The sequence below is a fragment of the Lycorma delicatula genome, chromosome 4, assembly GCF_047948215.1.
Source record: "Lycorma delicatula isolate Av1 chromosome 4, ASM4794821v1, whole genome shotgun sequence".
NCBI classification, from domain to species: domain Eukaryota; kingdom Metazoa; phylum Arthropoda; class Insecta; order Hemiptera; family Fulgoridae; genus Lycorma; species Lycorma delicatula.
The window spans coordinates 88,279,712-88,296,862 of NC_134458.1; the positions used below are offsets into that span (position 1 = coordinate 88,279,712).

Sequence of the window (17,151 nt, forward strand, 5' to 3'; positions counted from 1 at the left end):
TATTTTCTTATGAAATGATGAATTGAAGACATTTGGAACATTCTTGTCGGGGAACTGCAATCGGAAAGCTTCTTGACAAAATCCTTTCTTCCGTATTCAAATCCATTTCTTCTTAATAAAAAACACAGATAAACAAAATTAACTAATTGTTCACAAAAAAGAAATAGAAAATTATATCAGCTCATTATAAAACGTCAACGTCTTCATCCGAAATTATTGTATTAAATTTTCTAAAAAGTATTTTTCTCGGGTTGCGCTTTAAAAAACATCCAGTATATATAGAATCTTTGCTAACAAACTAAAAAGTAACACTTTTTCAGTTCATCGTTAAATTTTTACTTCGTAAACATCACCACAAAGTTAAAAAAAAAATTAGCAGTAATTTACTTGCCCTTAATTTGACACTGACTTTAAAGTAGAATTTTAACGGTATTATTTTACCGAATTTTCAAAGAAAAGTACGATATTATTTTCGGTCGCATGGTGGAAATGGGTTGAGGGTGAAAATGCATTCTATTTACGTTTTAAGATATGAGGTGTACAAAAATACCATTCACTTAAATTGTGGCTTCGTTATAAATTTATTTACAGGCCTATGTATAAAGTTTTGGGGCTCAATAATCTCCAAAACTACTAAATTCATTTCATTCAAGTTTAGATATACTGCAGTACTAACGTTGTAATACTACTGTACTAACTGTGTAATCTGACGTGCGTATGAAAATTTGATGAAGATTGGTTGATTAGTTCTAGTTACGCTCAATTTAAGGTCTAAATGTTTGATCGTGGCAGGTTAGAAATTAACTTCATATTACTTATTTTCAAATATCCAAATATTATATGTAACATTCAAATATTACATATCTAAAATTTTTTATTTTCCAATAACGAAATAACGAATAGTTGGTCTTCTCGCGCAGATTTTTTTTTTTTTTTTTTTTTTTTTTTAGTACAGTTCTGTTTGAAGTCGGTTATATATACATTATTAAAAAAATTGTTTTATATTTACTTAAATTTTAAAAAAAGGTCCACAGTATTATCCCTCATTAAATAAAATCGCTACCCAGTGTGAGTTAAGACTCTTTGAAATTCGGATATATGTATTTTACCGATTGTTTTCAACTAATTTTTTGTTTTAATTTCCTTCTGAAAATCTTTTGAACATCAGAGTGAGAATCAAGTTAAATTATATATAATTATTTTATAACTTTCCAAAGTTAATAAATAACAATAAAAACATTCTCAAATAGCATTAAACTATCATTGTGGTCAGTTTAATTTTTCATTTAAAATTTTTTCACCCGAGTTACGTAGAAAACGTCTACAACGGTGTCTTAAAAAGAAACTTTGTCAACTGAACACAAAAAAGACCGTGAAAGTCGGCCTATCTAGTAAAAAGAAAATGACTTTAACATATTAAAAATACGTATAACTCAAATTAAGAAACTTCTTTTCATACTAAACCAAGTTATAAAAGAAGGAAAAGATGTTTAAAATTTTATTTTAAACATATACTCTGTGTATATTAATTACACTGTAAATATAATTAATAGTGCAATATTGTAATGTACTGGTAGCGTTATTATAATACGAGAAAAATAGCAACAATAAACAGGTTTTAATGTATCAAGGTGTTATTGTATAAATTCAAGCGACCTTCGGCTTTATCAAAGTACTACTGTATCTTAAAAAAGTAAAACAAAAACACATTGAGAAACGGGGCTACATTTTATATAGATTACAAATATATACTATTTTATTTGTTAATGAGTTTTTAATGAATAATTTTCGTTCCTTTATTCTGTTTACATTATTATTATATATAGTACAAGGTTAATTTTTCCCTCCCCCATATTCCTGTCAAGTTTATATAGTGTTTTCTTTTGTTTATTTATAATTATATATATAAATTATTGCAGTCGGTTTGTTAGTATAATTTGTAATTGGTCTATGGTCATGTACTGTCTATTATTTCCAAACAGTTTTCTCGGATATTTTAAAAATAAAAAAAACTTTTTTTATAAGCTAGTCTATAACTTTATTAAGTTTAAATATAATTTTTTTTTTAACCTATTGATCTAGTATAATGTTTTTTTTAAATTTATAACTTTTTTATTATTTTTTTATAACATTACCTTTATTATAACTTAGAATCATAATATAAGGTTGCTTTTCTTTTATTGCAATAAATCATACCGTTCTTCATCGCATATAGAGCTTTGTTGGCCATATATTATACCTACCACATAATACGTACACCGACACGGTAAACCAGAGAACTCAATATTCAAGTCGTTCTTACCTCACATATTTCCACGTCTACTTAACACAAATTTACATTAACTCGTAAACGTCAAACGTACGGTCGAATGAAAAAAATAAATCGGTGCATAACACGCAGACTTATTGCGCGTGTTCTTTTATTCATACTTCCTTTAACAATTTCCTCCCTTTTTTTTACCCAAAAATAAGTTTAACTTTTCGTTTCCGTATTTGGAACAAAATAAAATATATTTTGAATTTTTGTGATGAAACATTTTAAAGATAAATAATATTAAAATCGTACATCTCTTTATATAGCCAGTCGTTTGGCAATGGAGTTTATTATCCTTTCTGTTCTACTCTACAACCTGAAATATATCATACATGTCTTGGAGTTACGGTTCATATTTCATAAGTTGTATTGTTTTCTTTGCAGAAACATTTGTTAACTGCAACACGTTTTTGCCCTGAGGTAGATAATCCCTACGTTCGGAACATACGATCTACCTTCCACGTATTGAGTGGTTACAGTGGTATATAAGTAAAACACACCTGGCTAACGGGGCTCCGAATATTTTTCTCAGAAGAACTATCATTCTTTTGAGCTGACTTCTATCTTCAGGTCTTTTCGGTCACCGGCAGATCATGAACGATGGAAAACGATTTTGGAAATGGACTTACATCGTTTTTAGAGCTGGCGATGTGGCGGCCAGGGTGAATGTGATAGCAGGTGTAACAGAGGCCCTTCCGTTGTACAAACTCCCCACGATAGCCAGCATGTAGTAAATGCCCATGTTTGTCGGTGGACGGGAGCCCTGAAAAGTAGGGTGTATTGGGAACTGGAGTCGGTGCAAAAAATGCGAATCCCATCTCTGCCAGGACATATGCCGGTTCCACCCGAGTACCGGGCCAGACCTCCAAGGTTGGTAACCCTAGAGTGGAGATGTACCTCGGCGGCTAACCTTGTTACAGAAAGGATTAATTCATCATGCAAATTGAACAATGTTTTGCGGCAGAGGATTCACGTAAATGCCCTCGTTTAGAATCAGCCGTGTCGCCGGAAGCGAAACGGAAGGAGAGTCTGAGTGAGAAATAATTCGACATTAGGTGAAGAGTCTGTAGACAGCTGTCTTCCAGAATAGTTTACTCAGACCTGAGTACCTGGTAATTACGAGAGAAAATGGTAATTTCACGGATGTAAGCCCTTTTTATATCCCTCATGAAATAATTAGTTGCACTGGCGGCTCAGTAAAAGAAAAACTGAAGACATTCAACGGGCTCTACGTCGAGACAGCAATTGAAATCTAGTCGTAGCAGATTCTTGCTTTAAGAAAAATAGGTAAGTTTGCTGTACGCGTCGATCCTTGCAGCACTCTCAATATGTCAAAGGGTGTTGTGGTCTGTCAATACCTACTTAATTGTTCTGAGCAGGAAATTGTGAAGGAGTTGTCACCACTAGAAGTTACAGAGGGCCGAAGGCTGAACATGAGAAGTAATGGCGGTCGTTCTACCTTCTGCCTGTTTTAATAGACCTATCCTGCTAGAAAAAGTGCGCGCTGATATAAACAGTCTGGATGTACGACTACGTACGACTATGTACGAGCTTTCGTGTCGCAACCTATGCGATGCTTCAGTTGTCAGCAATTTGGCCACACCACTGCTCGATGTGAGAAACCGCAAATATTGATGTGTGGTGAAGAAAATCATTAACAGGAAAAAGTCACTACGGCAAAAGTCACTACGACGAAAAAGTCACTTCAAGGGGCAAGGATCCTTCCGTTTGCGTTAATGGCAGGAGAGAATTTATGTCGATCAAGAAACTGTCCTAAACTAGCCAAAAAAAGTGTAAAAAATCGCAAACCAAGAGCAACAACAACATTTGCTCAGGCAGCGGCCACGTTCTAACTCTTAACTGTTGAAGCAGACCAGCTCTTCGGCAACCTTGCTCCAGGTTTGGCTATTATGATATTGAGAAAAATCGATAATAAGATGAAATTTTTCTCTCGAAAGGAAGCTATGAAACGCCCAATACAGCCACCAGTACTTATATCGAGAAAGAATAAAATTGCAACTAAACAGAATATGAATGAAGAAAAACTTCGAAATTCGGGTTCGTCTACATAACCCTTCAGATAAGCCTGTTAAGACGGTGATTATTTCGGAACCCGCTAAGGAGACTTGATGCTGTTTTCTGAGTTGGCCTTAAAATCAAAACCAAAAATACCACCTAAAACCATACAGGGCCTGTTTTCTCCTTATCTTGCCGGCGGTTGTAACGACCCCTGTCATGTATGTCTCTACTGTTTCCGCCTCTGAGTCTGTGCTAAGTGTTGAGCTATCTAAGGACGTCTAAGTTCATTAGTCGTCGATGTCCATACAACTAAAAAAAAATTTGCTTGAAAACCTTGCTTAAAATGGAATTTGCTTAAAAACCTTGCACCTCTATATAGAAAATTTATAAAAATTATATATAAGGTTAATTTTAGTGCGTATTCCTATCTAATTACTATCAAATATTTCATAAAGATAATCGTAATAATAATAATAGTAATAATGGTTTATTTTTCAAAACATTCGTATATTTTTTTATTCAAAATGATAAACTAATAAAAAGTATTACATTACTTAGAAATAAATAAATAAATAATAAGACTTTATAAAAATAAATTTGTTCACACAAATTTCTATTGGTGACATCAATTAACAGAAATCCATAAATCACGTTTATATACAAATAGGATTAAAATAAAACGAAAAATAATGAATGATTATTTGAAAAGATATCCACCCTCAAAAATTAATAGATAAAACTGCCTATCATACACATGAGTAGGAGTTACTGACTTTCATGCATCGAATTAAAACGAAAAAAAAACAAATATTTATGAATATCGCACACATACAAATTAAAAAATAAACTACCACTCTAAACATAGTCCAGTATCTTCAGAATTCAAAGTAAATACCTAATACCTCGTTTCCTGTATAGCAGTTTTATAGATAAATGGTTTTTTGTAGTTGCTGGAACAAAGTTGAAAAATTTATAACAAAGGCAAAGAAAACTCTTTTGGAACAAAGTAAAATTTAGTTTGTGAACTCGTAATACACCCTCAACCAGCCCGTCTAGTAGTGTAAGTGGGTATTTGCATGTCCACTACACGACCCTCATCTCCTGAAAAATATATCTAACACTTTATATACGTACAAAAACCGTAGAGGTAATATTCTGTTCCTCATAAATAACCCAAAAGACTTGCTGCCCTTTCGTGTCTCCACTGATCAATCTTATAAATTTCTTTTGAATAATACAGACAGGATTAACTTTTGACTGAAATGTACAGCCCCAAATCGTAATACTGTATTCCAACTTAGAATCTATAAAACCGACGTAAACATGTTTGAGGAAGAAAAATTGGGTGGATGGTCCTCGAATGATAAAGGTTATATTTAACGATACATGCATTCAGGGTTTCATATTTTTTATTTTAATATTCCATGATAAATGTTCATCAACATCTTGACCAAGATATTTAACACTGCTTTACCATAAGATCAATCATAATGTAGAACACGGTTGACATTATCGATGTTAAAGGGAAGTAAATTTAGTAAGCTATAAGCATTTTACAATTATAAATAAAGGGAAAGTTTCCAATGTTTTATCCATTTTCATGGTAGACGTCTTCAAGACCATTAAGTAACCACATAATATTTTTCATTCAAAAGAAATTATATCATATTTCTTTTTAATAAAATAAAAACATTGGTTTGTGCGGAACTACGTTTCGCACGAGATTTGAACGTGACAACGAACTTTTAATCTAACTGATGTGTTTATTGAACTACTAGCTGCAGGGCGTGCCTATGGCACGGTTCCGCAGCTAGGTCCTCCGAGCGGGTTGCCCTGGCGGGTAACGTCTAGGAATGGAATTATTAGGTGTCCAAAAATTGATTACCTCTTAAGTAAAAATTTTTAATGATGAAAATTGATCAAGGAAAAGCGAAAAAATAGCAGCAAATCTTTCCAATTAAATTTGGTTTAGATCGGTTTAGGCATCTTTTAAAGATTGCTCACTCTCAACATTTTCATTAAGATCTGTAATATCCATTTGTAAATTCACTCAATACGAGAGCTGGAAGCTTAAATATAAATTAAATTTGTTTATTTATTAGTTATATATTATATCCAGTTTACGAAACAAATTATCGTAATATGAAACTAACCTTCCTTGACACAATAACAAAAGAGAAGTTAGCTTCAAAAGCAATAAATCGCTAAGGAGGATATATAGGATTCAAAATTCTTCTAATTTTGACCATTATTGTTTCTTCTAATTTTGACCTTTATTGTTTACCTTTTGATTTGACTCGCGTGTTTTGCCTATATGTATGTTTAGTTGTAATTACAAGGCCGAAAAAAAATCATGTTTACGATTCTAAATGAAAGCAAGCCCTCATTATTTTTATCCTTCAAAAGAATAAATAATGAAAAAATATAAAAGTAAAGTAATTGAATAATGAAAAGTATAAATAATGAGAATTTTAAACCCTCATTATTTATACTTTTGTTATTTTCTATTGTGATTTATTTATTATTATTATTATTAGAGTATTAGTGAATCCATAGTATTTTCAGGATCGATTTATTTGTATCGAGAATAGTTGTTTTAAGATCTGCTGAAATGAATTAACGATAGTAAAATTTATTAATTTATTTTGCAATTATTATTACTGTTGTTATTTATTGTTTATAAATATTTAAGAAAAACTTTTATGATTTTCTGACAGGCAGTATGTTCAACCATGTAAATATGTTCTTTCTTTTTTCTCTTATTTGCTGGCGTTGCTTCTTCTTACTTATTGTTTATAAACATTTAAGAAAAAACATGATTTTTTGACGGGCAGTATGTTCGATAATGAAAGCATGTTGCTCAGCTAAGAGGAACGCATGCACAGACAGATACACATACAACTGCCTTTAGTAGGGTAGGACTTAAATGCAATTTTAAGTAAAACTCAGTTTTTTTTTGTATTGTCCATTGTCCTTATGACAGATTACATGTGAAATTTTTAAAGAAAGTTAATTAATAATTAAAAAAGAATCGCGCCCGCGATATTCGTCGACCTTTGATTGTAATGTCGCAAAAAAAAACTTCTTATCCTGATGAAGTAAACACATGTTTTTTGAGAAACTGGCGTTGGGCTAGATGAAAATACCAATTAATTAAATTCATCCATGATTTGGATGTTTTAAAAAATTACTTGCTTAAGCAAACAAATTGAATTGAAGTGATTGTTTAATTAGCTAATGAAACACGTTAATATTCCATTTTTCATTTCATTTAATAATAATAATAATAATTAATATTAATAATTTTTGCAAGTTTAAATTTAATGATTTGTTCAAAAATAATTATGAACAATTTGTTATAGAAATAAACTTTAATCAAATCAATGTTGATAGTGTCAATTTAAAACGATGAAATTGAAATCATAAATCAAATTCATGAAATTGCTGTATTTGAAAAGCCCGCCAAAACCTGCTTGACATGATAGTATATTCCATTGCACGACGGTTCGGCTCGGCTCGGCTCAGGCGGAACGGGACAATTTTTCGTGCGTGCTGCCGGCGTTCATCGATTCATAAGACGTTGTCACGTCAAAAAAATCTGCTTAGTGCTAGTAAGTAAATATTTCATTCAGATCAGTAAATAGTTTTCTCATAACGTAGATCAAATTAGAAACGTAGGTGTGACACTCCATAGATGAAAATGGAACTTCTTCAGATTTTGACGGGAAAATCAAGGATTTTTTTTATTTTCATTGATCGAGCAGTAGTATCAAATAATACACAGTTAAGCACAAAATAAAAATGAAAAAGTCGTTAAAATCCGTTTGAGATAACAATAAAGAAATCATGTAATAGTACTAAATAAACATGATACTAAAAGAAAAAAAGAATTTAGATAGTATACATTTTTTATGCACCTATTTTTACACACTAAAAATTTACTTTTTATTTGTTGTCTTCTTAATATTGTTTGAAAACTCATCGAGGAAGTAATATGCATTTCTATGAAAGAAATTTATATTTTAAATAAAATGGTGTGAAGTTTTTTTAAACGAGTTGTTTATTCATTAAGTATGGCCACTGAATCGTAATTATATTTGAATATACTCCTAATACAGAATATACTCCGAAGTATATTCTGTGTATTATGAAAAAGTAGATATTATTTAGTGGATTTCCTAACAATTCGTAGATATCGTTACTGCGCCCGGTAATATTTTCTAAAGGGGAGGAGGGTGGGAAGAACATCTTTTCTTTAGGTTTTGGAGTCTCTTTGAACACAATTCTGCAATATTTATATACATACATATGTACGAGGGATATCTCTAAAGTAAAGACCGTAGGGAAATTTCTCCCCTTAAGGTTGGCGAGCCTGTGTCGTTCATGGCCACGCTAGTAATGTACACACTGTATTGTCTGTAATTTTTCGGGTTGTAGTAGTTTTGATTACGTGTAAGTTATTACGTTAAAAAATGAATAGGAAAATCGATACTGCCGCTGACTGTGAAATACGTGGAGTAATACGTTTTTTAGACCATCAGAACATTAAGCCGGCTGAAATTCATAAGCAGTTGGTTGATGTGCATGGTGATAATGTAATGAAAGAAACGTCTGAACATGGTGTGAAAGGTTTAGAAATAACAAAATTAATGTGCGTGATGAAGAACGTTCAGGGAGGCCCTCGATAATCACCGAGGACTTGTTGAAACGCGTCAATGATGAAATCAGAAAGGTTTGTCGCTTAATGATTTCCGACCTGGCCCTTTTTTTTTTGCCTGATGTTTCAAGGGTTGTTATCGGTCGCATTGTTCTTGACCATTTAGGCATCAGAAAGGTTTGTGCACGTCGGGTGCCGCACGTCTTAACGGAACGTCACAAAAAAATCCGAATGGGATCTGCTTTGGAATTATTGATGAGCTACATAGAAAAAGGTGATGAGTTCCGTAATTCATTTGTTACCGGCGATGAAACATGGATTTTGTATTACACGCCAGAGAGGAAACGGTAGTCAAGTGAATGGCGTCATCCTCAATCACCAACCAGACCTACAGAGGTCAAGCCACAGTCATTTGGACGCAATCTTGATTGATTTCATGCCACGTGGAACGACTATAGCTGCAGAAGCCTACTGCGAAACTCTACTTAAGTTACTACGCGCCATTCAAAACCGGCGACGTGGGCGGCTAACCGACGGCGTCGTCCTGCTGCACGATAACGCACGTCCTCATTTTGCGGGTCCGACACGTGATTTACTGAGAATATTTGGATGGGAAATTAACGATCACCCTCCATACAGTCCGGACTTAGCTCCTTCTGATTACAATTTGTTTGGGAAATTGAAAGAATTTTTGAGTGGTACGCAATTTTCGGGTGAAGATGAACTTAAAAATGTTAATCAGTGACTAAATGGACTGGCGGCAGAAGAATAGGACGAGAGTATATTGAAGCTGGTGTATCGCTGCAATAAATGTCTTAATTCACGTGGCGCTTGTATAGAGACTTAGTCTGAGATAGTAGTTTAAGAGAAATAAAAAATATTATGAAATTTTCAGTATATATATTTTTACAATGAAACGCTCATTACTTTTGAGATATTTTCTCGCATAATATTTTTCGTCCGCTCTACCGGAGGAAAATGTATCGATTTGATGAAATTTGATGGTGGTGATGTAAATCTATTGGGAATAAAACGTTATTGATTTTCAAGCGAATCGGTTTAGAACAACCGGAGTTACGAGGCATAAAACTTGGTTTTAAGTGCATTTTCAAGCTTTTAATGTTTAATCTTGAACGGTGACATGTTTGAAAACCCAAAATAGATATTTTGCGATTACCACCAGATGCGAGCTAGTTTTGCTTTAGTACTTTAGTTTTGCGATAATCCAAAATGAGTTTTGAAGTTTTAATGGTTTTGAGTCCTTTTCTTTTTTGTTAGCACGGTTCCAGAACCACACAATCTATCAGTAACAGTATCAAAATGGTTTGTTGGCAAATAGTAGTGTAAGCAATTGATGCACCTGTAACTCAACAACTATGTGAAAACGAGGAAGAAGAAAAAACAGAAATATATAAGTATAGGGAGATTAAAAAAAGACTTCACAACTGTAAAACACATAAAAATTTATTAAGCTAACTTAGTGATTCGATTGAGATCTCATTTCATAGTAAAATACATCAAGTTTTGACTCGCTAGTTTATTAGTATCGAATTCAGCCACCAGTGCTGTCACCAGTGTTGTTAAAAATGGATACATTTACTAGTACGGAACGTGCTCGCTGTGTGTTTTGGTTTCACGATTTGCAGCCAGCAACAGCAGTTAAACGTAATTTTCGTAGAGAGTACGGTAGGGAGCCTCCTAGTAGGCGTACAATTTACTCTTGGCAGTAAACCTTCGTTGAGTCAGGTTGTTCTTCCTGACAGAACGACCCGTTCTTCTTCCAGGAGACAACCGTAAATGGTATAGTTTATCTAGACGTGCTTCAAAATTTTCTAATTCCTCAGTTAGACGATGATAACCAAGATGGATGCTATTACTATCGTCGACTAGGAGTACCACCACACTACCGCTTAGAAGTCGGAGATTTTCTTGATACTCGATTCCCAGGTCGGTGGATCGGTCGTGAAGGTTCAATTGAATGGCCACCTCGTTCCCCAAATATGACCCCGCTAGACTTTATCATGTGGAGTTTCATTAAAGATCGGTTTATGTACCATCTTTGCCTGCCGATCTTGTTGAGCTAAGACTTCAAATTTACTCCACAGCTGAAGACATAACGCCCGACTTGCTGGTTACAGTCTGGAATGAAATCGGTTTCAGGTATGTCGCATTATAAGTGGAAGCTATATCGAACCAAAGTGAATTTGAGTTGTGTTTTTCTATGAAATGAGACCTCAACCGAATCTGTAAACTATCTCTATAAATATTTATACGTTTTTAAAGTTGTGAAGTTCTTTTGAATCATCCGTTATTTAATGCAACAATATACAGTACCTCGCAGTATTATAAAAGAACACATGGTACTAACATAACATTTATTACAAAAAACTAACTAAAACATTGGAAACAGTATAATTTTCAATAATCATTACAGCAGTGCAATATCCTTTCTTTGTCAACTGAAACTGGAAATCTGCCTTACTGACGTACTTATTGCGACAGAGTTTTTCCGAAAAAAATTATTTTAAATAATTTACATTTTAAATCATAGTAAAATAGAATAATCTTTTTGAAAGCAATCAAGGGTAAAACAAAGAAAGAAGGAAAATGAGGAATTAATAAGATAGAAGAACATAATATACAAAAGTTACAGAATTTCGTTTTTTAAATAAGTAAAATTGTAATGAAGAGAAAAAATACGTTGAATAACAAAAGCAGGTGTCAAAAACCAGAAAACTTTTGCAGAAAAAGAGAACGTTTGGAATCGAAGTACATTTTATTTCTTTGACTATATTACGTTTTATGGACTAGATTAATGGAATACGGACAGCAAAATAAAAATAACGTATCGAGGTTGTAGATGATTAAAAAACTGTAAAATAAGACAAATATTAGATAAATGAAAGCTACTCGTAGTTCAGAATTTACGATCTTGGAAGTAAACTCGGGTTAAAGATTGGTGGAGAGTAAGAAAATGAAATATGCCTACCCAAATTATTCTAAAAAAAATGAAGAAGAATTAAGGAGAACTTTTCCGTTTACAACCTTGAATAGGGGTTCAATTCTTAGTATTTGTCAACAGACGAACTTGGTCGTGGATTAAAAATTTGGGTATCTTCAGAATAGAAATTTCTAAGTACTGCATATTATTTTTCTACATTTAGTAAATTAAGTCAGCGGGGAAAAGTTGATAAAACCTGTTCAGATTAAATGTATTTAAAAATTTATTTAGGTAAACATTACGTATTTAATTTTCATTTAAACTATTTTTTCTCATTTTTAAGCTTTTCAAGAAAAAAATTAATGAAAATCACAGATCGTCATTTAATTGAAAGAAACTTAGTATTATACTAATTATTCAAAGATACATTTGAAAAATAATTAAATTACAATGCGATAAAATATGAAAAATAAAAACAAAATTGATGTTTTCACCGGTTTATACGCGTATAACGAAACGTATTTTTTACTATAATATTATTTTTAAGATTTTTAAATTAGAATACACGCGAATATTACTTCTTATAATCCGTTAAATAATTTGAGTCCTCTTTTATGTAAAATTTTCCAGTTAGCTAAATGTAAAAAAAGACCTCAGGCTGCATCGAGTTTTAGTTGGGTTTTCAACCTGTTTAATCTGTATTATTTATTTAAATGAAATATTTATTTTTGCGTTTACTAATTTATTATACTATATATTTAAACAAATACATGTATAAAACGTTATATATGTATAATAGATTTATAAAACGTTTCAAGTATATAATAAATTCGTGTAGAAAAAAATGTATTAAGAAACAAAGGTCGTTAATATTTTAAGAGCTGGCAAACTTTCATAAAACACAACTTTATAAGAACATTAAAAAAAAATTAGAAACTGTCTCATCTGTCGAATTTTAATTAGATCTGAATCAAAATGTATTCAGTGGGTTACTTCTCTCGTATTTTTAACATTAGTACATTTCATTCGAAGAAGATTCTACAAGATTGTAGGAATTCATACCCAACACATCGAGGCGAATATGGCATACGTCCAAACCCGCATACAATACAATAATAATCGGTGTAAAATCAGGCCTTTATATTTATGGAAAATTTAATGTGAACGTCCCGTGAAGATATATTTGATAAAAGTTACGCACCATTGTTATTTATTATTATATATATTTAAATATTATACAGGCCATACTTTATTGTAAGTATCGGAAAATTTTAACGTATCATTTAATATCTTTTACAAGCCCCAGAGTAGTTTTTATTATTTAAAAATATATTTATTTTTTCATTCTGGCTGTACAGTAGGCCGATGTCCAGTTACAACTATTCTCTCCCTATTTATCTATTTTTATTTTTTATAAGATAAGAAGTTTGTTATGAGCGAAAAAATGATAATAGGTATAAGAGACCAGGACATTCCACATTCCGGATGAAAGGCCTAAACAATACTAATCCACTAAAGTTATTAATATACACTTAATTCAGACAAGTTTTTAATCATGGATCGGTTCAAAAATTAGGGGAAAATATTAAATAGTAGTAATATTAATAATAAAAAGAAAGTTTACAATGTATTTTTATTAAGCCAGTAATTAAATTCATTTTTTAAACATATAATACGTCATATTTTAATGAAATTTGAGTCGTGTCCGGATCGTAAACCTATTTAAATACTTGCCTTTCTATTTGGAATGTCGATGTATGAACCCTAGCCGTGCTAGTTAATTGTTAAAGATATTAACTACTCTACTTTTTTACAGGCTATTGTTTACCTGCAAACTACAATTTGGCCAAGCGAACCCGGAGTATAACACAATTAAATGTGAATATTGTATTATCAACAAAAACTACTCATCTACTTAAAAATCTCGGTAATAAAGCTGCGCAAGATATTCCGGCTAATTATTATCTATTTTGTAACATTTATTCCGATTATTACTAGTACTTATTTCTGCCATACATCAGTAAATTTCATTTTCACATTTATACGGATTATAATTTCAGACGTAATTTTAGGAAAAATTACCTGTACTTTGCAGTCAGGGTGAAAGTGACGCATATTAATGCCAGAAAATATAGTTATGAACATTGAAAACTGATAGAAATCGTTGTTTGTATGTATTTATAGCAAATAATATTAATATTTAGCGGAGTAAAAACTGAATTAAAATGAATTTGTTGGTTCTTAATCCCGAAAAATAAACCTCAAATAAAATTTATAATATCAATATGTTGGTACCATAAAGAAGAAAAATAATAGAAAAGAAAATTTTGGCAAAAATACAGGAAGAAAAGAGTAATTTATAATCTGTACAAGAAGCATTTATACCTGAAGAAGATGAAGAAAGGCAAACTCTGAGTTAGAAAAAAGTGAGACAGGATGTAATCAAGGTGTTAAGGTTTGCTGATGATCGTTTGGCGGATACAAAATATGAATTAAAAGAAACACTAAATTATATGAGTATATTCTTAGAAGAGAAATTCAATAAAAATAATTAGGCTAAAAGAAAGGTAATAAAGTTTAACAGAGATGAAGAAGATAAGAATTAAATGTTATAGGGGAACAAAATATACAAGAAATGAAAGACTTTTATTATTTAGGAATGTTAAATTACAAAGGATGAACGAAGTAATGCAGGAACAAAAGCAGACTGGCATCAACAAGAAGAACTTTTATGCAGTAAAATATCTTTCGATCGCATACAATAAAAAAAAATTAGAAAAAATTTCTTGAAAATATTTGTGTACTTTAAGGTATTGAAATATGGAAAACAGAAAAAACAGAATGGAGAAAAATAGAGGTCTTCGAAATGTGGTGTTGCCAGAAGGATGGTGGAGGTTTGCTGGCTCAATTGAAATTCGAAATGAAGTGATCTTAGACGAATAGAAATAAGATATTTTTTCGAATCTGGTAAAAAAATCAATCAGGTGCATGATTGATTTTCCTCAGCTGGGATGATCCATTCCAGCTGGATGGGACGTGCATTAAGACATCCAGATTTAGTTAATTTAGAGGTGGACCTGCAGAACTGTAGAGAAAAACAAAGATTGGAATATAAGAAACGGATTGCTGAGTATCTGGGACGTAGTAAATACATAAAAATTAAAAAATTATCACAGAATAAAAAGGAATTGAGAATAACATGAAATCAGTCAACGACTAGATGACTGGGAAAAAGATACCGTAATTAAAAGATTGAAAACAGTCTGACTTGAAGTACCAATCGTTTCTAAAATTTGAAAAACCATTTTCAAAAATAACAAGCATTCTTTCTATGGCTTATTATGGAAAGTTTGGAGTGGAATAATTTCCTGGTTGTCTTCATCATGTTGAATACACTATTGTATGCGAGTAGGCTGATTTCATTAAATTCTGGTGGTATTCACCATATAATTAACACATTTCTATACTCATCACAGCGATAACTATACACTGAACACCATTACCGTTAGAAAAAAACAAACCTGAATATTGCCTCCTTCATCTCAGTTGTTTTACAAGTAGCATAGGTGTAAGAATATACTTTTCGGCCGACTTTTCGTTATTTTATTTAGTTTCCTTTTGCCTCGTTCAAACACATACCTAGTCATCATGACCCTCAAAGTAGTAACGTTACCTGAATTCGCTAAATAATATTGCTAACAGTAGATAACGAGAATAAAGAACATCAACGTTCCAAATTGCAGCATCATAGCAAACAACGCTTCTAAATTGCCACGCTCAATTTTTTTTTCTAGTTGAGCGTAATTCAAGAACGACTCGACCATCTCCATCAATTTTCACATGCACAACTTCAGAGGAACTAAATTTCTAAATTAGTATATCTAAATTTCAGTGAAATTATTTGGCAATTTTGGAGATTTTCGAACCAAAAAATTTTAAACATAGGCCAACAAAGAAATATATATATATATATATATATAAGAAAACCGCATCTTTCTTCGAAAAGTCTGTAAAAAGACCGGGAGAGATCTAAAGCAATAAATACATTAATTATGAGAATCAATGAATATATTCCCTATGCTTAGCAGAAGAATAAAATTTTTAAAGGGCGTAAATTTAAGTAGAAAATTCGTTATATATGTACATCTATTAAGAAAATTGTAATATGAAAATTTTCCTTCTAAGGAACTTTATTATACAAAAGTACGAATACAAAAAATATTTATTTTAATACGATTATTTTAATAATTTTTACAACGGTATGAATTTCACGATTCTAAATCATGAGTTATTATGTTAACGTTTTACTGAATTTCACTTCCTGAATGATATTGATTTTTTAGTTTATGCCCCATACTAAGCTATGAAAACGTAAAATAAAGTCTCAAATATAAGGATATCTTCTCCTTCAATCGTCTAAATGGAAAATTGTAATCATTATGATGTCTGCTGCTTTTTCTAATGGTTGAAGTAATCTAGTACTTATAATAAATTGCTTAATTCCTATAACCTTTTTTTTCTTTATTGAAATTTACGATATAACGAGAAAGTTATGGCGGTATTAAAAAAAAAGTAAGTCAATGTTTTATTTAAGAAGGGAAAATTAAATAATTTGGATTAGAATTAAATCTTTATTAAATATATTAAATAAAAAAATAGTTCATACTTACTTTTTTAACCGAGTTTATTTGAAGCCCGTAAGTATAATCAATAAATGTCGCATGTATAAAATTGACTTCTGAATGCTTTAAAACATTTCTACACGCTTTAAAACTAGTCTGATCTTAGCACAGAAAATTTTGCCTCTATTTTATTAACAAATATAAAAATATTATATACATATTGTAGGCTTTGATATTCTTTGTTATGTGCTAGGAAATCATCGGCACACAACTGTTACATACAATGCACACTGTTATGTACAATAGATTCTGTTAAATGACTACAAACAAATAAAAACACATGATAATTAGAACTAGAATAATTAAAAGCGTTTAGATAATAAGTCATGAGGATGACTATTTATGAACTTGTTTTATTCAATTTGTTGTTGACAGCTGTTTAACAATACATCATCCGGTTTTAATGATTTTTACCAGCTATTTTGTAATGAATAAAAAATGTGGTTTATCTGAAATTGATGTTTTCATTTGGAAGCCGCCATTTTTTTTCTATAAATCATAGAAGATTGAAATCTTCACAGATCATTTTTGGAACTTT

General features: G+C 31.5%; 1 protein-coding gene across 13 annotated transcripts in view; it reads right to left on the minus strand.

Annotated features, from left to right (window-relative positions):
• GlcAT-P (Glucuronyltransferase P) overlaps nucleotides 1-17,151 on the minus strand; it is a 764,160-nt gene that overhangs the window by 195,518 nt on the left and 551,491 nt on the right. Inside the window, exon 1 of one of the 13 annotated variants that reach the window (XM_075363540.1) lies at nucleotides 16,602-16,751. The exons of the other annotated variants lie outside the window; for them this stretch is intronic. The gene's annotated coding sequence lies outside the window, so the exon portion shown is untranslated. Of the gene's footprint in view, nucleotides 1-16,601; nucleotides 16,752-17,151 lie in introns of those variants that run through there. 13 annotated transcript variants of the gene reach the window in all.